At 37.5% G+C, this 24,566-nt stretch overlaps 1 long non-coding RNA gene and 1 other non-coding gene across 6 annotated transcripts in view; one reads left to right on the top strand and one right to left on the bottom strand.

Annotated features, from left to right (window-relative positions):
- The window catches only part of LOC109562363 (uncharacterized), a 537,301-nt gene that overhangs the window by 248,892 nt on the left and 263,843 nt on the right, over positions 1-24,566 (top strand). The window lies entirely within an intron of this gene.
- Positions 3,414-3,517, bottom strand: LOC139184271 (U6 spliceosomal RNA). Its single transcript, XR_011567862.1, has one exon. It is a non-coding gene; the product is annotated as a U6 spliceosomal RNA (small nuclear RNA).

The raw sequence follows: 24,566 nt of genomic DNA on the forward strand, positions 1-24,566 counted from the left end.
TTTGCAAATTTTTTTCAATCACTTTCTTTGGTGTAACAATTACAAGTGCAACATATTTGTAATAAAACTGTCAACCATGGTTCAGTTCAAGATGTATCATGGGGAAGTCAGACTTCAGAAGGGGGAAACGTGTCTGGTACTTTTCTTTGAGAAACAGTGAAGGTGGATTCTCGGGATGCTTAAGAATCAAATAGTAATTTCTCCCCCATCAAGGAAGTTTGGAATCCAACTTTTTATAATTCTAAACAAAATCTGAGGGTACCTCTAAACTGTTGTCTCCCCCTTTTGGAGCCAACATTAGTGTGCAGCTTCTTTTCCTCAACTGTTGTCTACCCTGAAAAAAAAATATTAGTTACTGCATGCTGGAGAAAGCAGTATTTAACCCTAAATCAGTTGTGGTTTTCTCATCAGTGGGCCTTTTGAGATCATTGTGATTCTCATGGTTATTTTTGTATGTGTGTTTGTGAAATATAAAAATGAGCCTATCTCCCCACCATCCAAAATATGTCTGGAAGATTTGTAAGTCCTCTATTTTTATTCACTTAATAATTCTGAATATGCACTATAATTATTTACTGAGACTGCCCTCTTGAGTTTATACATCAGAGATTTAACCTTGTTGGGGTCCTGGATAGGCCAACCCAAAGTATTTCTCGATGGCATATTGATTGTTGCGAATTAAAATTACTTAAGAAACAGTGGGTGCAAGAGGAACACTTTTGATTCTTCTCTGTCTTATCCTAAAAGCAGCAAATAAATCCCTTATATTTAAAGTTTCCTCCCACACGAGGTACAAGGGTGCCCTATGGCCAGAGAGTGGGAATTCGTGCTGAGAAATCTGTACACTCAAAATCGCCTTGTTACTTCTGTAATTTACTATCCAAAGCCCAAGCTCTGTTTCAGGTCTTCAGAAATTTTTAATTAATTAATTATTTTCACTTGAAGCCCAAGTTCTTTTGTGCTAATTGTTCACGACTTTTTTCTTTGTCCAGAAGTGTAAATGCTGCCCACTCTGCTATGTCTTCTATTCTATTTCTGTGCGATCTTTGTGTGCATGCATTAAACTTTGTTTCTTTATTGCCTTTTAATCTTTCTTGTGTCAGTTTTATTATTATTCCAGCCACAAGGTCTCTAGATAGGTAGAGGGAAATTCCCCCCGCCCCCCACCCCCTTCCCCCGCCTGTCAATCTCATTGCCCAAGTTTTTGATTTTGTTTACGGGAGTCAAGATTTCCATGATTCATAAGTAAATGTTTGATGATCTGTAGTGTTCGTCTTGTTCAAGGCTTTCATCCCAGTAACACTTTATAATGTAATTTGAGGATATATTGTCTCTGAGGTTTCAGTTTTCTAAGAGTCAACATTTTATAAGAGGAAAGCAGTCTGAAATTACTGATGATCCTTTTCTATGTAAGCCAGCAAAATATTGTACTTGAATACCCTTAAGATTAAAAAAATTATGAAGAATTTTGGATACAGTAATTTAATAATGCATTATTGGCTAGGGTTGCAACCATTGTTTACTTAATATATGGATATAGGTTTACTGTTTGAATGCTGTCTCTTAAAACAAGCTTATATTTATAATTTTCACATTTATGTCTTCTCTTAATTATATTTTAATTCCTAGGAGGGTAAAGGTCTTATTTTCTGCGTGCTTGAATAACTCTTAAAACAGGTGTTTGTTTTGTTTCTTTTTTAATGTAGCAGGCACTTAATTGCCAAAGTAAAGCTCCGCTTCTCTCGTGATTCTGAAGGTTGACTGAATCATAGTGTGGGTATTTTGGTAGGGTATTTGGAATTCCAGAGTTAAATGTCAGGAGAGTATGAGATTAATTGTAATGACCTCCTGCCTTCTGAAGCAGCCAGGTGGTGGTGACTCTGTGTAGAGATTTCCCTGGGCGAAAAATCTGTCCATGGAGTAGAAGTTTAATTACTGATTCTTCTTTGCCACTTTGATCAGTCTAAACCTCTGACTTATATGTAATTTATTACGAAGATATATTATCTAGGAAGTTTCACAGATTCATCTTTAAAGAACTGAACTTCTCAATATGTGATTCTATTATCTTCTTATGTTGGAAATCAGCAGTATATTAGTGCTAAAAAAATAGCATGAAAATTCTTTTATATTGAAATCCTTTAAGAATCATATTGTAATCTCTTTTAAGTGAAAAGTATGAAAAATACTGTGTTTTCTATTTCTGACTAATGTTTTATTAAAGGGAATTTATTTATTGCTCTTAAGTCTTTAGTTCTGATAAGGGATTCTGTTTCCTGATAGCAACATAATGCTTTGAAATATACATTAAATCAGCTTATATATTTCCACAACTAGCTTGTTCAACATCAAAAATAAATCACTACATATTAGGAAATTCTTTCTCGTCCAAGGTTGGAATAATGTAGAATGTCATCTCATTCTGAGATAATGGTGACACAACTCTGATCCTTTTAGTTTTCTTGGCAGAAGGAAAAAAATCTATTCTGGAGTTTACACATTAGTGAAGTTACTTTTATGAGATAGGATTATGTAACAAAGAACAGCCTTTACTTGAGATATTTTAGGCAATGCCTTCTTCTTACAAGTAAGAAATAGACACGTGTGTGTGCATGCATGGACATTACTTTAGAAAGTATGTATGGAAACTGTGGCAAACTTTTAATTCACTGGGTTACTTGATTGGTGAAGTTCATTATGACCATCCTGTGTAAGAGAGAGTGATTGTTCATAACTGCCTTGGAGATGGCCATATCCTTTTTGGGGGCATGGGAATTAAATATGAAACTTAATGAGAACCAACTGGCCTGATATGCTTTGATGTTTTGTATTCTAGATTTCAGTCTCTCAAACCATAAACCTTTGATCTGATCACTATTTCTGGTATATCTGGACATACTTCAGTCATTTAGTTGCATTTCAATAATTCTAATTATTGCAAACAGTGCTGTTTTCCTCCAAAAGAGGGGTACTTAGCCAAGAGCAATTTGTTTGGTCAACACAATGCTTTGTTAGAAAATAAATATTCCTAGTTCCAGGGTTTTTTCAGACTTAAAAAAAATTTGTATTTCGTATTCTTCCTTTAATCATTTACTTTTATCTTATACTCATTTTGATACTGAAATGTTGTGGTTCTGAAATATAACATACAAATGGACTAATTGGAAAAATTTATTGGAAAAATATTAGATGCAAATATTTCATATTAAGAAAAATATCCTGAAGAATGTGACTTGTGTGTGTATGTGCATAGAAGGTGGTAACATGGCTGGATGGCATCACTGACTCTATGGACGTGAGTCTGAGTGAACTCCGGGAGTTGGTGATGGACAGGGAGGCCTGGCGTGCTGCGATTCATGGGGTCGCAGAGTCAGACACGACTGAGCGACTGAACTGAACTGAACTGAAGTTAGAGGAGTTATGGTTGTTGGTTGTAGACTTTCGTACTTCCTTGCGCAGGGGCCATGCTAATGTTCTCTGTACCATTCCAGTTTGTGCATAGGTGCTGCTGAAGCTAGCTGCTTACCTGTAATTCTTGATTTCTCTTGAAAGAGCCTATCTGGTTTTCATGAAGTGAACTCTGCTTCCATTTCTTATGTCTCAAGAAAAAGAGGGTCTAGTTCTAAACTTTGTAATGTATGTAAAATGAGAGTTGAAAGCCAGAACTGGGCCTAAGAAGGAGACTGAAAAAATACCACAGGAAAAATGCCAGTGAGCAGGTTACACAGATGTGAGCACATGTACGTATATGTCCATGTACCCACACATACACACAGAGTTTTCTTTTCTCAGTTACTATTCTGATCACATATTAAACAAAACAGTGCTTTGAGGAAAAGACTTGACTAATAACACTGAAATGCCCTATAAATATTCACAATGGGCTGCAAGCTAGGTGCTGGTCCATTCCACCTAGTATTTTATTTCCCCTGTGACTCCTTTTCAGTGCAAGGAAAAAGATACTTGACTGAACAGACAGGATCAGCATGATACAGGTTCTGGTAAGAGATGCATAAAAGAGTGTTGCATTGAGAACAAAGTCATACCTCATTGCAATTTCAAAATATTTTTAAACATTCTGTAATTTTGGTCAGTGTGTGGTTTCATATTTGCAGTTATAAAGCATTATATTTATGCATAATTTGGAGACTCAACATTTAGTGAGACTGGGGCTTATCTTAAGACATCGACAGCATTTTAGAAAGCGTATGTGTGTGAAAGCTTATGTGTGTGTAGGGAGCAAGCACATTTAAGGGATGGGTTTCTGAAGACCTAGCATAGTTAAAAATTATCATAATTCAAGAGAATTTCTTAGAAGAATAAATATAAGCAGTGGATGCCTCCTTCAAATGCACATATATTCACGTTTCTAGCATATTTTAAAAATCATTTTTCTTTTCTCAGAATATTTTCTAAGATATATGCTGTGATCTAATATTAACATTATGGACAATCAGGATGGTTCAGTCATAGTTTGTATCAGTTAGAGTCCATTTGGAAGACAAAATCCACTGAGTGATTTGAACAAGGAAAGCTGTAATAAAGAATTAGCCATGACAAGGGACTATAGTTACTAAGAGTTGGCTAATAATAGAAAATTCTAAAAAATACAGGATCAGATGATGTAAAGAGGAGCCCCTATCCCTAGGGGTGAGATAAAGCACCCAAGGAGGAACTGCCTCTTCAAAGCTGACATGCAGATCTTAAAAGACACAGCCCAGCTGTGGCTTGCTGAATGACAGATAAATCGTTGTGTTGAGGCTCTGGAGGAATTTGCTAGAAATCTGTCCCTTGGAACTTGTCAGGAACCTCCCTCCGAGGGGGCTGGGGAGTGCTCTCGCCATGATGTCTTCAGTTACAGATGGCCTCAGGCAGATGACCGCGGAAGCTTCTGACTCTGGGTGCAGCCCCTACCGCACTTGCACGTGATGGAGCCAGGTGTTCTGGAAGCTTCTATGCTGCCAGTGCAAGTTCGTGCCCCTGCATAAGCTGCCTCTGCTGCAGGAGCCAGCCTGGGAGCACCCCAGAACCAAGAAGGAAAGGCTTTTTCCCATGCTGTGTTCTTCCTGTAGTCTCTCGACAAATGTTCACATCATGCCAGCTAGCAAAGGAAGAAGTACTTAAAGGGTCCTTCTGTTTTTCACGGAGCAGGTGATGCAGGATGCATTTGAATCCAGCAGACAATAAGTTGGTAACAGGCACAGCCTTTGTCTCAATATTTTATTGCCTTAAAATTTTACGACCAAATGATTCCAGGATTTTTTTTTTTTTTTTTTAACTCCCTAGTACTAAGCACCATTATGGCCACTTAATCACTTGAAAAATAAAGACTATAAAAAGATTTTAAATCATGCTGATGGTAAACGTTAAAATGATGACATAACATGCACCCTGAATCATATACAAAACACAAAAATGTGTTTCTTACATAGGAAGAGTATTTACCAATTCAAGGAGGTGGGAGGGAGGTTCAAGAGGAAGGGGACTTAGGTATACCTATGACCGATTCATGTCGATATATGGAAGAAACCAGCACAATATTGTAAAGCAATTACCCTTCAATTAAAAATAAATTTAAAAAAGGAGTATTTAATGATTCAAATGAATTTATAATTCAGCCAGCTCATAATCTTAGAAATTAAGCAATTTGTGAGGTATTTAATTTTTTATATTCATATTATTTTCTACTTTGCATAAAATGAGTTATAAATATATTTTTAATCACATTATTTCAAATTTTCTAAGTCAAGTTCATGTAAACTGTGCTTGGTTGAACCATTATCTTACTTTTTGCTATAGGGAGAACAGACAGTGCAGAATGATCACTTTAAAGCTGTCACCACTATAAGGGAAAAAAATTTGCTCATTCTTCCAGTGATGATTCAGTCATTTTCCAACATCCTAAAATTGTTCATTCAACCTGTGCTTGACTCATTCTCAATGCAGAGTTAAAATTATATTTTGAGGGGAATTTCCTCAACATTTTAGCCATTTCACTTTTCAGAGTTGTACATTATTTTTAGAGAACAGTAATTTGGTGTTCTGGTCCCAGAGCCCAGCATCTATATCCAAACCTCTAATTTGAATTAGTCACTCTGTAAAATTCTGCATGTCGTTTAAGTCTTCTCTTTATCTTCTCAACCTCTGAATAAGAGGCACAATTTTCACTGATCATGCGGAAACCAATATCACTATTTTTAAAAAATGTCTTCACAGCTAGGAAAAATAGGCTTAAGTTGTATTTTATGAGCATTTTTCTTCAAGTTGAGTTTTCCTTCCGTAAAACCAGTGCTAATCCTACAAGGAGAAAAGCATTTTCCAAGATGGGCACTCAGTCGACATTCCTGGCTTGCGAAAAACAATGATTTCATGTAAGAGGCTGCCAGGTATGCCGTTGGGCTTTATATTAATTTGTGAGACATTCCTTTCATTATGTTCCCTGTTCAAAAATTATACACATTTGAATCAAAGCCCAATGACAGTGTCTAGTAACTGGAAAATATTTATTTCTCCTTGGAAATCTTACCTGCTTAATTACCCAATCTTTTGGGAACACAGCCAAAGCCTGGAGTGAGTCTTTTGTTGTAGGAAGAAAAGAGGAGAATAATTTGGTGCCGAGGGGAAGCAGGTCCCTTACAGCTCTCGTGGCCCTCTTGTCATGTTTGGAGTTCCCTTGCAAGGCGGCCGTTGTCATGTGGTTCTGTGTCATTAGAGTTCACATCAGAGGATAATCCCCAGATAAATCCCCTGTACTACCCTACTTTTTTTTCTTCTGCTCGCAGATATTCATCTCCAACTTGTTCTGACTTGTTCATATTCTGGGAGTAATGGGGTGAAGTTAATATAAGACAGTTAACTCTCTCAATTACTCAGAGGCTAATTATCCAGGCTATTGATTGCACAGTCCAGCCTCTGCTTTTCCTGCCTTTTAAAGGGTGGTTGACTGCCCCTTAGCACTGAAACCAGACAAGAGTAGGGAGTGGAGAGGTAAAGTCATAAAATTCAAATCTATCTATTTTGCAGCTTATTAGCACTAGCTAAGAGCTTAGGTGATTGGCAAAAGTGTGGTTTGGAGACACCTGTATATTTAATTTAGCCTTACTTTTCCTTGTCATCTCTTACCATGGATAATTGAGTTGGCTGCATTATCTTATGTTCATATGGTTAATTCTCAGAAGTTGGGTTTTTATTGCTTTGGAGCAGTGACTTAATTGGTACTTAAGACATCTGAAGGAGGTAGGGTTAGCTATACAAATTTCATTTTTTTTTTTTAAATAAAGAAACCGAGACTAAGTATTCAAACTGAAAAATGGCAGGTGGAATTGTGGGCTAGAGGTGGAATTGTGGGCTAAAGTGCTTTTTCACTCTTTGGTCTGAGTTCATGGATACACAGATATGGAAGAATCACCTCCTGATAAGTCTTCTTATCTAGTGGTTCCCAGCAGTGGTTTGTGAGTCTAGTATAATACAGCCATGAGGAATTATGGTTTAAGAGTTGGCTTGGGATGTCTCTCAGTTGTACTACTTAGGGCTGGTAGAGCTTGATATATATATTTCACTTTGCCAAATGTATGAAATACAATAAATGCTCAATAAAGAGCCTTGGACTACAAAGAAGGCTGTGTACTGAATAATTGATGCTTTAGAACTTTGGTGCTGGAGAAGACTCTTGAGAGTCCCTTGGACAGCAAAGAGATTGCACCAGTCAATCTGAAAGGAAATCAACCCTGAATATTCATTGGAAGGACATCAACATTCATTCGTGGCCGAAGCTCCAATACAGCACCTGACGAGAAGAGCCAACTCAAGGGAAAAGACTCTGATGCTGGGAAAGACTGAAGGCAAAAGGGGAAGGAAGCAGCAGAGGATGAAGTGGTTGGACGGCATCACCGATTCAATGGACATGAGTTTGAGCAAACTCTGGAAGATAGTGAAGGACAGGGAAACCTGGCGTTTTGTAGTCCATGGGGTTGCAAGGGGTTGGACACAATTTAGCGATTGAACAGCAACAATACAGATTATCTGTCTGTTCATGCTGCTCAACAACAACAATAAAGAGCCATTTTAATTCAATTTGTAGTAAATATAGTTTTAGTGGGAAGAGTACAAATAATAAAATCTCTGAGTTATTTTTAATATTTCAAGAATAAATGGAACTATACATTTACCATTGGCAAGACCACGAGTTGATTCATGAATGCAGGCTTATGTCATAATTTTGGAGAAGGCAATGGCACCCCACTCCAGTACTCTTGCCCGGAAAATCCCATGGATGGAGGAGCCTGGTAGGCTGCAGTTCATGGGGTTGCTAAGAGTCGGATACGACTAAGCGACTTCACTTTCACTTTTCACTTTCATGCATTGGAGAAGGAAATGTCAACCCACTCCAGTCTTCTTGCCTGGAGAATCCCAGGGACGGGGGAGCCTGGTGGGCTGCCGTCTATGGGGTCACACAGAGTCGGATACGACTCAAGTGACTTAGCAGCAGCAGCATGTAGTAATTTAATCTCAAATTATGGTTTATGAAGTTGTCCCTAGTACAGTTCCCTTACTTTATAACTGCAAAAACGTAGGCTCAAAGAGCACAACTGTTTTTTTCTTTTCTTTTTTTTTTTTGAGTTTACCCAACAGTTAAGGGAAGAGATGCCAATGGGATGAAGATGTAGGACCAGTGGCTCCCAGCTCAACCTTTTCCCCACGATTGTACTGATGTTAGATCATCAATGACTTGATCCCTAGGATCAGGAAGTGACCTCCACTTACCTTTCCCTCACTGTCCTACTCAGTCCTCAGTGCCTGTGTTCTTAATTTCTGAATAGAAAATGAGACAAAAGAGTAGCTTTTGTGAACTTTATGAGCTAAGAGGCCTGGGAGAAAAAGTGATGGCAGCTGTAGTCAAACAAAATGCAGTGGAATGGAGTGGAAATAATGTAACGCAAGCCTTTTAAAAATAGACACACCATCTCCATATTCTTTCTTTTTCTACTGGCTGGGTGTAGAGAATCACAAAGCCCTTTGGGGTAGAAGACCTATAAAGTAGGTGGATCCTGAATTCCTGAATCACTGCACGGAAGAAAGCAGCTCTCTGCACAGGATTATCAGCATTGAATAGCAAAGTGAATGAGAAACTTCTGTCATTATAAGCTAATGGCATTTGGGGGCATACTAATATTTGCCTATTGGGGGCATAATAATATTTGCATTGTTTTTCATAATAAATGTAATAAACTGTCCATCTCTGAACCATAATATATATGTACATAGGTATTATGCTGCTAAGTCACTTCAGTCGTGTCCGACTCTGTGCTACCCCATAGACGGCAGCCCACCTGGCTCCCGCTCCCTGGAATTCTCCAGGCAAGAACACTGGAGTGGGTTGCCATTTCCTTCTCCAGTGCATGAAAATGAAAAGTGAAAGTGAAGTTGCTCAGTCATGTCGAACTCTTAGCGACCCCATGGACTGCAGCCCACCAGGCTCCTCCATCCATGGGATTTTCCAGGCAAGAGTACTGGAGTGGGGTGCCATTGCCTTCTCTGACATGCTATGCTATGCTATGCTATGCTAAGTCACTTCAGTCGTGTCCGACTCTCTGCTACCCCATAGACGGCAGCCCACCAGGCTCCGTCATCCCTGGGATTCTCCAGGCAAGAACACTGGAGTGGGTTGCCATTTCCTTCTCCAGTGCATAAAAAGAACAACGTGAAAGTGAAGTCGCTCAGTCGTGTCTGACTCTTCTCGACCCCATGGACTGCAGCCTATCAGGCTCCTCCGTCCATGGGATTTTCCAGGCAAGAGTACTGGAGTGGGGTGCCATTGCCTTCTCCGACATTGGTATTATATTTTCTTACAAAAAAGAAATCTGAGTTTGGCATAAATATTTATTTTGAAGAGGCTTCTTATAGTTGATTGATAAATAATTCACATTAATACTATCAGTAGTATTGAAATATACATTTTCATTCTTCCTAAATAATGTAATGTCAAACAAAACAAATTACATTTCAATTATTTGGGCTAAAAACAATAGTGAGCAGAGCATGCAGCAGCGCTCATACTAATGCAAGAATGCATAAAGTCAAACAGGCAGCAATAATCTAGCATACTTTTAATAAGTATAATATCTTTTATTTGACACAGCAAAAGGCCATCAGTGCTATGAAATTTATGTGGATTTCTGTAACTAATATTTCTTTTTCATAGTGAAATCAAATTTGTGATTTCCTCTTTTCTCTATCACTTGATCAGTGTTTTAAAACTGTGTTAATGTTTGCAGTTCCTCCTATTACCAGTCACGATCTAATCATCATATATTCACACTCAGAGATGTGAGTAAACTTTATAAGAAAAAGTTCTTCATTTGACTGTCAGCATACTCTGGATCCCCACGCATTTGTCTTCAGTGCTTTAGCTGAAACCTAATGCCAGCGCTTCATGACTCTCTCTTCCTGCCATCTTATTTATTCCCTGCCATGCTGCTTTTCATTTCAGAGATTCTTTACGATCATCACCAGGGGCTCCTTTCCCAGAAGTTCCAGTCTTAAAGGACTGAGGTGTAGAGCTGACTTAAGCTAAGAGTCTCTGTGTCAAGAGCTGATGGGTGCTCCTGTTAAATCATTCTGCTAGATTGAGACTGACAAACCATTTCTTAGCAGGGCGGCTTTCGGATTCCTTGGCCATAAGTGAACAATTGTGTCAGCTGCTCTGCCCAGTAAAGTTGCATGCAGCATAATCTGAGACGGAATTCTACTTTTCACTCAGAGTCAGTTGCAGCTTGCCCCTCGTAGTGGGCAGTAATCCGCCTGCGCAACTGGAGGGAGCAAAACAGCTCTGGATCTGTGTTGAATTTAGTGAACTGACATCAATGAACAGAATTCTTGATGGTAGATTTTATGTGATTTTCAGCGTATAAGCAGACTTGAGCACCTAAATTCTGAGTAAGACATGGGCATTAGAGTCCCCTAGGATAGGAATAAACAGACGATGTTTGCATGTGCTTTCTTAGGTCCATAGCCTCTTGTGGGGGATCCTTTTCTTTCCCTCCCTCCTTCCCTTTCTCTCCATTCCTCCATTCCTTTTTTCCTTTTAAATGGGAGCAGCTGAATAAGGCTTGTGGAATTGTGAGAATACGTGGGTGGACCTACCTCATGTTGATTCTTTCTGTACACAGTTTCCTTCCATTTCTCTGATACAACAGAACATGCTCACCTTCAAAACCGATTCTGAGAGGTGGCCAGTTCAATTTTTTGGCGAAATAAAACGTTCCCCACTTGAGCTTCTTCCCAAATGTATCTTATTCCCCCTCTCAGTTTTATCTTTTTTCATTGAACACTATCTCTTACCTCCCCCAACCCTCTAACTGGAGATGGTTTTTTAGATCTCACAAACAGAAGTTGAGATTAAAATGCAAATATCTCAGGGAAAGTCATCTCAACTTAGAATCATTTATGTTGGGAGTCAGAAATTGCTGTCAGCCTTTGACCTGAAGCAAAGAGCAAGGCGATTTTGAGGTATGTGCCTATGTTTTAATGTATGTGGTGGTTGGGTGGGGTTGTGGAGTCTGGGGGTAATTCATAATTTAGGAGGATTAGACACCACAGAAAGAAGCTGGGCTTAGATTTCCAGCTTCATCTTTTTGCCCGAGGTCAGCTCTGTTCCTCAACTATGTGGATGCAAATAAAATAGAGAGGCATTGAAAATAAGCTATTGGTGCAATTTACTTTTCCATATGCCTGTGTGATGTGGTTCTCTATCAAGTTACAGGTCTAATGAGAAATTGCCTCTGCAACTATGGAGTGTGTACCAGTGTTTTGGAATAATCCTGCTGAGAATGCAGGAAAAATACAAGCAATGGACAGAGTGTTAAGTTTTCTGTTGTGGGTTGGGGAGGCAAGCCTACTCCATTCCTGCTGACAGGACTCTGGCTCAGAAATAATTATTGACAACATCCCTTTTGTATCAAATACAATGAATAATTTTTTTTCAGTATAAATGCCATAATAAACTTGCTCCGTGAAGAAAGAACCCAGAGATGAATAAAGCTTGGCGTTCCCTGGTTTATACTCAGAGAACAGCCATTCATTGTGTTTTCATTCTCCTGCTGCAAAGTTAAATATGCAAGTTTATCTTTTAAAATTGCTCAGGAAATGACAGTGAATTGCAAAAGATAGCACAAAAACATGGAGGGGAGAAAATAGAGGAAATACTATTTTTTACTAATCAACCGAAATGTCTTGTTTCCCCCCATTGGAAACAAACTAAAATATATAAAATTTTTCCTTGACATACACCTTTATTAATGATCAATAATTTGATACCTTGTCTGTTTGTGTTTTTAATACTCAATTCAATTTCTGGTAGTTTTGCCATCCTAAGTCTGAGCCTGTTGTCATCATTCAGCTAAGGTGGTGGAAGATAAATTTTGCTTTGCCCACGGGTCTAACAAACCTTCCTTCCCTAGTTATCTATCAAAAGACTAAAGACAATCAGTGGCTTTTTTGTTTGTTTGTTTGTTATTGAGAAAAATTTGTAATGGGAAAAGTGACAATTCTGGAAAGAACAATTAATATATTTACTACTTTATTCAATTAGACCTACGGTTTCCTGATGGGCACCCATGGTGTGTATTAACACTCTAAAATTAACATCAAAGACACACAAGACCCCCAAGAAATAGTTTCTGCAACAACAAAAGCAAGAAAAAAATGAGCAAAGAAACAAAATGTGACCTGAGGAGACCCCTCAGTTTGAGACTAGTATGTTGGGAGTATGAAAATGAGAGTGAAGTCGCTCAGTCGTGTCCGACTCTTTGCGACCCCGAGGGCTGTAGCCCGCCAGGCTCCTCTGTCCATGGGATTCTCCAGGCACGAATACTGGAGTGGGTTGCCATTTCCTTCTCCAGGGGATCTTTCCGACCCAGGGATCGAACCCAGGGATCGAAGCAGGGATCGGACCCGGGTCTCCCGCATTGGAGGCAGACACTTGAACCTCTGAGCCACCAGGGAAGCCCTATGTTAGGAGTATGTCCAGTTTCAAATCATACCAGGTAGGATATGTACAGAATTCCACTGGAGGAACATCATCCAAACTGAACTTTAGCACTCTGCTTATTCTTTTTCTCTGAAATTCCGTACGAATAGACTCATCTTTGTTATACTCTTTAAATAATTATTAGGCTTAATTGCCACAGTTCATAGAAATTTTAAAATTAGCAAGTGGTGCTTATCTCTCTGCTGTGCTCAGTGTTAATAAAACATGCTGCTCCATAAACACATTTCACATCATATTTGTCCATGATTATTTCATTGTTTTTCCAAGTACAGATGCCAAGAGACAAAGTGTTGCCGAATCCCTGTAATTACCAGCATTCCTCTCCATTTGGGGCCTCGAAGTATGTAGTCAATCTCTATTGTCTTCTGCCTTCGTTTTGAATCTGTCCCCAGTGCAGGAATGTCAAAAACACCATTTAGCTACACAGCCTGCTCAGTTTAAAAAAGGGAAAATCACATTCAAGCTACTAATTAAGAAAAGAAGAGAAGTGAGCTATGAATAAAAAGCACTGCCTTCTAAAAAGGCTTTAAAAGGGAACGTGCAACTATGCTGCATTCAGAAAAGGAATGATTCTTAGTTATCAAAGCTAAATTCTAATACAGCAGTTAGAAGCACAATTTTACTAACTCCTTAATATTTTAAAAGCATCCAAGTGAATGAGAATTCAGGTAATGTTCATTCCTTTTCTACCTTTAAAGGGGAGCTTAATTAATTTTTTTTCAGTTATCAGACATTTCTTTTCTAGAAGCTGCTTCTAGCCCTTTAAGATCATTTTGACAGTTTTAAAAAATATGCATTCCTTTGAAAAAAACTATACCAGTGTCCTTTGACGCACAGATGTTTGGCAATATTGTTAATAGAATTGTCTGTGTGATATAATAATTTTTCCAAATGATTTATTTCAGCAGCTGCTTAGAACTATTTAGAATAAACTGTGGTTGAGTACCATAGACATAGGGTGAATGATTTAGGTGGTTGGATAAGTGGCAAGCAGTGAAAAAGCCTCCCTTCATTTAATGTTATTCTACAGAACTGTTCCTACAAGCAGGTGATTAAAAATACCAGGTGTAAATATGGAATAGAATCTAAGTCGGCTGAATAACTGCATCTACCTTGAGAGCAGAAAATGTTTCATATGCTGCTCTCTCACAATTCTTCATTACTCTAATATCTATATATTGATTGATCAAGAATATGAAAAGATCAATATGTTCAGCCATACTTTATGGATTCTTGCCTAACTGTGCAGGAAGAAATACAGTTATACAAAACTCTTTGGACATGTTATGCTTCTTTGTGTTCCCCCCACGAGGCTTTGAACATGGTGGTCTAGACAGTTGCCCTCTTCCCACTCCTATTCTCCCAGAAATAAGACACCCATTAAAGTCCATCAGTAGTTCACCATGTTTAGGATCTCACTTTCTTCTATCTCAGGACCTAGGTCTGGGGGCACTTACATAGGCAGACCACTAGATGCTGCTAGTATTCTTTTTATTGTTCAGTATTCTGCAAAGAAGTCTTCCTTCCCAGGGTGAGAGTCCTCAGACATTGAAGTCTGTCTTCTCAAATTGGAGCCATTTGGCTTCCAGCCTGAGGAGGAGCTTCAGACTCTTTCTTATCTTGGGTAGGAGAAATTTGAGAAGGTTCAGTTTTTGACACCATTAAATGATCTTACAGGGTATTATCCCAAGACTTAGTCCTTACCCTAATTCTGTGTTTCCCTCATGCCTGCATTTCTGCCTTGGGCCTAATGCAGCGTCCCTGAAGAACTGGATTCTGGGCACTTTTCACTCTCCCTTTTTCCTTTACCCTGAAAGACAGGAGTTTTACTTCTCAGCTTGATTTTGACCACTGGGTCCCAGCCACCTTTTGAGAAATTGCTCTGCCTTTCAGTTGCTGATAAGTATTTGAATTTCCTGGTGGTTAAATTACATGTTCTATGCACACATTCAAAGTTAGTTCAGATGGAAAGGCATTATGGCTTCTCTTTGGCGTCCAAAGCAATACACGAGTTTCAAGTGTTAATCTGGCTACCTGGGAGAGTGTCCTTTTCTTTTCTGTAACTACTGCTTACCCTCTACCAACCTATTTAATAGAAAAAATAGAAGGAGGCAATGTTCTTAGATATAGGAGATTGTTCTTTGCTCAAGGTTATATGAGAAGTATTCCCCTTTCTTATAAAAACATTAAAATTTTTATTTTGGGTCTTACTTGAGTGAGTCATGTTTCCCAAAAATTAAAACTTTAGTGTGTTTCTTAAAATGAGATATTATCTTCTAAAATAGTAACATTTTGAGGTTATTTTAATGTATTTTTGTTTTTGAAACTTCAAAAAGAAATTGAAATAAAGATAACTCCAAAACTTCAATTATCTTTGTTATTGTATGATACTTTTATTTTTAAAATATCTAGACCTTTTAATTATGTCCCTGTACTCTACTAAACCATTGATAAGCAGTATCTCTTTTAAACCACATTACCTTATTAGGTAGGAACAATTATTTACTTCATCTTTCAGTTGAGAAAATACAGTGGTCACCTTCGTTGCTCAGTGTCTTGCAGTTGTTAAGTAGTGGGTCATGAGTTCAAATACAGGTTTGATATTGGAGTTCAGTCTGTTAATGTGATATATACCCCTTATTCTACTTTATTGATCAAATTTGTTTGGAAGAATTAGAATAGGTCATAACCCTTTATTTAAATATATTTCTGTGAAAAATTATGAAAAATGAGCTTTGTTGAATTATATTCTTTAAATATAAACTTATTCTTTCTATGTGGGGTCAGGCCGTTACACAGTCTCTTCTCATACATTTTTCATTGGAACTACTTGCTATGAAATGTCTATGAAGTTCCTAAAGCAAAAATCCATCTTTAAAGAAGTGTTCATATGATGTTGGCAAAGTTGTTTTTTCACATTGGATTTCTGACTTCCTCAGGGATCTGAGTTTTGTTTAGATGAGTGGTGGAGCTTCAATCAGGCAGATTGATCACCTTTCACGTGTGATGCTTGCTGTCTGTCATTTGGGGGAAATACACAGATCCATTTTGTTCAACGTGGTTTCTAAGGGACAAGTTTGATATGGAAAACATTGAAAAATAATTGGGTGTAGTAATATTTATGGCTTTTAAAAATGTATGCTCTGTAATAGTTGGGTTTGATCTAAAGAGCTCATAGAGAGGGTTTTCCCCCTAATTCTGATGATAACGATTATTTTTATAATTGCTTAGTTAAGAGGAAAGATAAATCAAGTTCTTATAGCTCAAAAAAAATAACGATAACTTTGAAATGTATTTTGTATCTGTGCAACAGCTCCATGGGCTATGAAGATAGGAGCACATCCTTCTGCAGCAAATGCTGAGTTTTATTGTGTGGAAAGGGATTGCCTCATATCACTGGTTGGAAAAAGATGACTCAGATGTGGGTGCTACTCTTAAGAATCTTTTTTTCTTTTTTGAGTAAAAGAGGCAAGCCATACATAGAATTTGAGGCAGAAAAATGCTATGTTCCATGATACTTAACATACTGTGGTGTCAGAAAGAGGACATATTTCCTACCTGAGATGATATTGCAAAACGTTATCAGTGGTTTTGGACAAGGCTTTAATAAATATTTAAAATGCATGCATCCTTGTTGCAAATAACTTAGAGGAAAAATATCGTACATAGCAGGCACTATGGTGATAGATTTTAAAGACTGATGATGTATTTCAGTATTTCTGTCTTATTTGGTGAAATCTGAGCCTGATTTCTTAAATTTATATTAATCAATGTAGCTTGGTTGTCCACAGTAGATATCAAGAATCAGGCTCTATGTTTCAACTTAACATTAACATATAATAATGTTGTTAATGATCTTTGTGTCTCAGTTATTTTATTTCTAGATGTGGGATACAGTTATTCCTCAAAATCTCAGAGAGAAAATTGTGACACTTTATAGGCAAAAGTTAAGATGAATTGTTCACATGGGAAGAAAATCTACCAGGGGAGAATGTTTAGGAAGTGGGTGGAAGGGCAAAAAGAGAAGTAAGGTGATTAAAACAAACGGTTGGAATAGACAGAGAAAGAGGGCAGAATAAAAGTTGTTCTCGGAAGAATTAAAGAGGAAGGGGAAAAGTTAGAGTTTCTTAGGGGTGGAAGACAGATCCCATCTTTCAAAGGACAATCAGTTAGGATATGACCAATAAAATATATGCAGTTCCTACATGAGTATCATGTTTTAGAGGCTTGATTATGAAGTTAAGAGGATGACCCTGGAGTTTTCAGTGATTCAAATACCAAATGTAAAAACCATAACTGTAGTCAAAATGATATGAATTATTACTTTCAAATTGATGCCTGGAAAAAAAATTAAAGCACTATTTATTTAAGGGACGACTTTTAAGCAGACAAAGAAAGAAATAAAAACATACATTTATAAATTATATAATTTCTAGACATCTTTTAATTGTTATAAAGATAGTAAATATTTTACAGATTTCTAAATATAAAAGTGGTTGATTTCAAATGTGCAAGACTTAGCTCCCACATAAATAGTGAGGCTCTTCCATTTAAAAAGAAAGAGAGCAAAGAAGATAGTCAGTTTACATATTGAGATAAAGCATTTGAAAAAATAAGTAATACATACTTTAGGAAAGAAGCTGGTCACAGTATAACAAAAGGATTGTCAGAGAATACTTACGATAGGTCAAATCCATTTCACAAGAAGCAAATAAGAAACTTTCCTGATACTGACAAAAGCCTGGTAAGAGGAAAGAATCCTTGGTTTCTAATCGTGGCCACCTAGCTGAATCATGACAAGTGTTCCCTTCATCCCTCTGAGTCATCTCTAAGAGGGAAGGGCAAGAGGACATTAACCTCAAATATCTGGTTCGAAAGCTTGCTACTCAAAAGATATCCTCTAAATGGAAGGAAGGCAGTCTGTAAATATAGCAGCAATACTGCTGAAATTTGCCATTACTTTTCTTTTCTTTTTTTTTGCCATTACTTTTCAAAAACATCTTTGTTAAAATATAATTCGTATATCATACAATTGACCAACTTATACATTTTTTTTTAGTGTAGTCACAGACTTATGCAACCATCTCCATCATAGCTTTTAGAACACTCCTGATTTTCTAGCCACCCTCTCTTTCAATGCCATACCTGGACGGCCACTATTATCTTTCTGTTGTTTTGCTTATTTTGAACATTTTATGTGGATGGAATCCCGCAACATTTGGTCTTCCGTGACTGGCTTCTCTAACCTAGCAAAATGTTTTCAGCGTTCAGCTCTGATGTGGCATGCAGCAGTAGGTTTTCCTTTTTTGTACGGAGAGGCCACATTTTGTTCCTTCATCCATTGATGGATGTTCAATTAGTTTCTGCTTCTTGGCTATTATGAACAATGCTTTAGTGGACATTCCTGTCCAAATTTTTGCATGTAAATATGATTTTATTTTCATAATTACTTTTTATATTAGAATTTTTAAAATTATCTGACTAGCTTAAGTCAGATAGATTAAAAAGTAGGACAAAGACAAAGAAAGTTGATAAACAGTCTACATTTACATTTAAGAATTATCTGGTTCCTGCATTGTCCTTTAAGAAAAATAGTTTCTCCAGAAGAAAATTTACAAAGACATGAAATAGTTATAAATGTAGGCATTTTTTGGAACTACTTAAAGGCTAGACATTACTCTAAGTTTATGGTATTTGTTATTGTGACTCTGGACTGGAAAATGATGTTGAGGTTGAATTCTATCATGGAGGAGACAGGTAGTGTAATTAAAAATTGTTTTGCCAGTAAAGGAAAACTTCTGTCTCTGATTCGAGAGCATTTGAATTTGTTACACTCGATAGTCTCTGTTGTAGAGCTCGTCTTGTAGAGATCATCTGGCATTGTGTCTTTTAGGGAAATTTGGTCTCCCCAACACGAGGTGAATTTTCAGCATACGGTACCTCCCTTTGGAGCACATTAACTGGGAGTGGAGAGCTGTGGGCACGCATTTTCTTGTCACTGAGTGATTAGTCAACACATACATGGTAGTGATTGCTATAAATAAAAATAATAAAAAGGAATAGCCATATTCTGTTTAGATGTGGAAGACATATTGTTAGAAAAAGGTTAAAAAGATGATTTATATAGCTAAGGATATACTTAATAAATGGATTACTAAGTTTATGACTTTTTAAAGTCAAGGAAACAACTGAATGTTCTAATTCCAACATGAATCTGGCTTGAATTTAAAGCTAAATGCTGTGATGCTTGGAAAATCTCTGAAATTTTTTTTTTTTTAAACCCTCATTTAGGAAACAAATATTGGTCTTACCTTTTCATGCTTCTTGCAGATTTAGGCTTTATTTCCAGATAATTAAAATCACACAAAATTCACTAGCATGCTGAGAACTTCCTGGAGAAGTCCTAATAAACCAATAAACACATTTGAATGTAAAGCAAAACTATGAAAGGCACCGGAAGTCAAATTTGGAAGATCTAAATGCTTTTCATGGAACTGGGTTTTGAGTAGGTAAATTTACTGTAACTTTTGTAATTCTAAGCACGAGGTAATCTAATTGTCTTTGGTCTTCATTTGTCAACTGTTCTCAGACATAGAAAGTATTTAGATAATAATGATTGTTTCTTAGCAATTCATTTTTCCTTAATATTTTTTTTCAGGGGGGAGGAAGTATGGAGCTATTTGCAGCAAATCAGTAAGGAATGCATGGAATGACACAATTTGTTGTATTTTAGAGCTTTGATAGACTATGTAAGTCTAATAAAAATAATAGTAGTTTGCATACTGGTTTCTTTTACCAAGTAAGTTCAGTTCAGTTCAGTCACTCAGTTGTGTCTGACTCTTTCCGACCCCATGGACTGCAGCACACCAGGCTTCCTTGTCTATCACCAACTCCCAGAGCTTACTCAAACTCATGTCCATCGAGTGGGTGATGCCATCCAACCATCTCATCCTCTGTCGTCCCCTTCTCCTCCTGCCCTCAATCTTTCCCAGCATCAGGGTCTTTTCAGATGAGTCAGTTCCTCTCATCAGGTGGCAAAACGATTGAGTTTCAGCTTCAGCATCAGGCCTTCCAATGAATATTCGGGACTGATCTCCTTTAGGATGGACTGGTTGGATCTCCTTGTAGTCTAAGGGACTCTCAAGAGTCTTCTCCAACACCATAGTTCAAAAGCATCAATTCTTTGGCTCTCAGACTTGTTTATGGTCCAACTCTCACATCCATACATGACTACTGAAAAAACCATAGTTTTGACTAGACGGATCTTTGTTGGCAAAGTAATGTCTCTGCTTTTTAATAGGCTGTCTAGGTTGGTCATAGGTTTTCTTCCAAGGAGCAGGCATCTTTTAATTTCATGGCTGCCATCACCATCTGCAGTGATTTTGGAGCCCCCCAAAATAAAATATTCACTATTTCCATTGTTTACCCATTTATTTGCCCTGTAGTGATGGGACTGGATGCCATGATGTTAGTTTTTTGAATATTGAATTTTAAGCCAACTTTTTCCTCTTCCCTTTCACTTTTCCTCAAGAAGCTCTTTAGTTCCTCTTCATATTCCGCCATAAGGGTGGTGTCATCTGCATATGAGCATAAAATAAGCATATAATCTTATTTTTTCACTTTTTAAATTTCCACTTTTTATTTTGATTGCCTGATTTTATGGATTTATATTCTGGTGATGTATCTAACTTGTTCCGTATGCACTAGTATAATGATAATCATAGCTGGAATTTCTACCTCGTGTTGACTACAAGTTTGGCACTAAGTACTTTCAAATATATTTTTACAATGCTTATCATCAAAACAAGCTATAATGGAGATCGGTTTTTCTCATATAAGGAACTGAAGACTCAGAAAAGTTAATCATCATACTGTCAGAATATTGAACTCAGGTCGTGTGATTTCAGAGTTAATATGTTAAACATTTGTATATGCATTTGGTTTTGTGTATGTTAATATAATAAGCAGTTGATTTTTTTGTGGATATAAAAATTAACCTTAAATATAGATTCATTTATTTGCTACATTTGCATGCTTGTGCATGTAATGCACCTTTTCCTTAAAATTATTTGCCTATTTGAAAAATAACAAGCATTAAGGTCACCTGTAATGTACATGGTTATTCTGATTTTACCTGAGGCAGAGGAAACCACTAAAGGAAAATGCACAATTCTATACCAGCCTTGCCAGCACCAAAGTTGGATCTGGGAGTGAATTTAATACTCCCAGTCCTGTTCAAAACATGGCACTTCCTTCTAGGAATTAAATACAGCATCCTTTAAATTTGTCAAATCTATAGTTATGTTGTCCACATCTTCTAGGAAAATACTAACCTTCATGAGGCAGAGAAAACAAAGATGTGTCATTTAAAAGAATAGGTATTATAATATTTTAAATACAACATAAATGTCATGTCAACATTTTTGAAGGAATAAGGCAAAAATAAATCATTAATTGGGTAAATTCTCCATAGTGCTTCGGCATCAATGTCCTTTAAGTACATTTTTTGTTAAAAGCTCTTCTGAAGAAAATGCCTTTCATGGCTTCAGTGTGTAGCTTAAAATTAAACATTATCCCTCCTAATATGAAATTCCTTTTAAAATAATATCGGGAATTCAGATTTCATTTTGTTTTCTTTTATTCCAGGTCAGGATGTAGTGACTTTAGCAATGACGAGAAGAATGTGGCAAGAGGCTGAGTTATACTGTTTGCTTCCGCCTTTGCTGGTCTGATCACACAGGTCAAGCAGGCCCCTTTCTGGCACCCCACTCCAGTACGCTTGCCTGGCAAATCCCATGGACGGAGGAGCCTGGTGGGCTGCAGTCCATGGGGTCAGGAGTCAGACACGACTGAGTGACTTCACTTTCACTTTTCACTTTCCTGCACTGGAGAAGGAAATGGCAACCCACTCCAGTGTTCTTGCCTGGAGAGTCCCAGGGATGGGGAAGCCTGGTGGGCTGCCGTCTATGGGGTCTCATAGAGTCGGACATGACTGAAGCGACTTACTAGTACTTACCAGTTAGGTAACCAAGACTCCTAACAATAAGGTTTTGTGATTATATGAATTCAGCAGAATCAGTGTCAAGTCATAATTATAATACGGTGCTGTTTTTAACTCTTTAAGGCATTTTCCTCCCTCTTTTAGGGAAAAAAAAAAAAAGCCTTTGATGTGCTGTGATAGACTCCTTGGGTATTGATCCAGTCTTAAAAGAAACAAGCCTACTTTACAATAGAAAGACACCCAGCTGTAACAACAACGAAGAGAAAACGAGAAAGCAGGTGAATTTAGTCACTCGTCTGTATCTATTTAGGAACCTGTCAAGATGACTTTTTAAAATCCAGTAATTAGGAATAAATCCTCTATCTATATAAAATATACAGTGAGTAAATATTTACACTTAGAGCAGTGAATGGAGTATGCCCAGAAACCTGGGAACAGTTTTCTCAATTGTGATTTGGGATTTAGATGCTGTAGGAAATATTTTTTTTGTGGGACTGGGTGTACCAGTGTGGGGTTTCTCCAGGAATCTTGGTCAAGGAGTTTGATTATGCCATCTGAGACTTCACCAGTGTGTTGCAAATATGCAGCCGTCTTGCTCTGCGTTGAAATGTTGCCATTAAGGTGGATGATCATGGTTCTTAGCATAGCCATACCATGGAACCAGTTTGCGTTTTACCAAAAATAATAATAATAAAAGTTGAAAATTAAAAACATGATATTTTTATTAACAACGACTGGAATATAAGGTCTCAGGACAAAGGGATTATGACTTGAAACGGTGTTTTGTATAGTTTTGAAAAAAATATAACTACTCAAATGCAAATATGTGACTGATGTGGTAATTCTTTTATCTGTATTTATGCTCTTTTTCTCTCGTAATGCTTTTAATATTCTGCTCGTTGACACAGCAGGCAGCTGAATTGTAAGAACTTTGTCAAAAGCACTTTGAATATTATCCTGACAACCTTGGTGGCTAGATTTTTTTTTTTTTTTTTTTTTTTTTGGCATTTTAAGGAAACAGGTGAGTAACCTAGAGAGTTAAGGGGGAAAGAAACCCTTTTAGGCAATAGAAGCTACAAGTTGCCAGTCACAAATACCACAATACGTATGAACATTACTTAACCAAAAGTAACTAAGAAAGGAAGAAAGAGAGAAAGGGAGAGAAAATATTTGAATTTGATTCTAATCTCCTATAAACCAGATGACATGCTTTTTAAGGACGGTGAGATCCACAGCTTTGCAGTTCATCTGAATAACAAATATCAATTAGGAGTGCTTCATGAATAATACATTCGAGTATTTAAGGTATACAGTGTTAGGAAGCAAGATGTCTGTAGAGGTAGCTGGCAGGTGTTTCTGGTATGTGTGAAGTTACTTAAAATTGGGCTGTTGGAAAACATTATTCTTTTGTAACTATTGATGCATCTTTATTAGGAATTTAGAAAGTACTTACTATGTTGTCTGAACAACTTCCCAACGTGTAAGTTATGTGGCAAAACTTAGATGTGGTCAAAGATATGATGGATTTGAAGGAGACTTTATATCTTTAAAAGAGAAAGATGTTCAATTGTATTGTCAAAGGAGCTATACTTATTTGAATTAACGGTTGCTAACTTTTGCCTGGGGTTTTTTTCCCAGATGTCAACTGAAAGGATAAACATAATCCTCAGTTATTCTCCTTGCATCTGCCAAGCACCCAGGCCAAGTTCAGGTGAATAGCACAGGAGGCTGAGAGGAAAGGAGTCCTGCGGTCCCTTCACCATTCCTGGAAAGCACAACTGAAGTGAAGTGGCTCAGCCATGTCCGACTCTTTGCAGTCCCATGAACTGTAGTCTGCCAGGCTCCTCTGTCCATGGGATTTCCCAGGAAGAGTACTGGAGTGGGTTGCCATTTCCTTCTCCAGGAAAGCACAGTTAGTGTCACGCTAATTGAAATGGTTTCATTTTGTTTAGAGTGTTTCTTGAAAATTCCGGCACTAGGAAATATCTATTGTTATGCTTTAGTTTGAAAATGGATTTTAAAAACTATTTTAAATAGTGTTGTATTGATCTTTTTAAAATCACAGCCGAGTACACTGCCCTAAATAACAAACATAACAAAACTCCAGTTTTTATCCGTTGAGATTTTAGATCCCAGTGAGGATGAAGCATCAGGATGCCTTGGTCATCTTTTGAGAGGGCACTGGGGAAGCAAGTGTCAGGCGGAAGGGTAATGTCTTTCTAACAGTTGGTACCTGATACTGGCATGATAATGTAATAACATGGACCGAGCATTGGGCTTCACAGGTGTCAGTTGCCATTTGTGAAACAGAGAAGTGTTAAGGTCCTTTCAGGCCCTTTCTGGCAGGTCTCTTCACCACCCGAGAGGGCCACATCTCTGCAGGTTCAATCCTACTCTAAATCTGGGTGATGTTTGTGGATTTTGCAAGAAAATGGTTGGATAAACTCCCTTCCCAAGTGAAAGAAGAAATACCTTCAGTTCATTTTTCCTTTTTACTGCTCTTACTGAAGTGTGTTC

This window comes from Bos indicus, chromosome 7 (genome assembly GCF_029378745.1).
Source record: "Bos indicus isolate NIAB-ARS_2022 breed Sahiwal x Tharparkar chromosome 7, NIAB-ARS_B.indTharparkar_mat_pri_1.0, whole genome shotgun sequence".
Taxonomy (NCBI): domain Eukaryota; kingdom Metazoa; phylum Chordata; class Mammalia; order Artiodactyla; family Bovidae; genus Bos; species Bos indicus.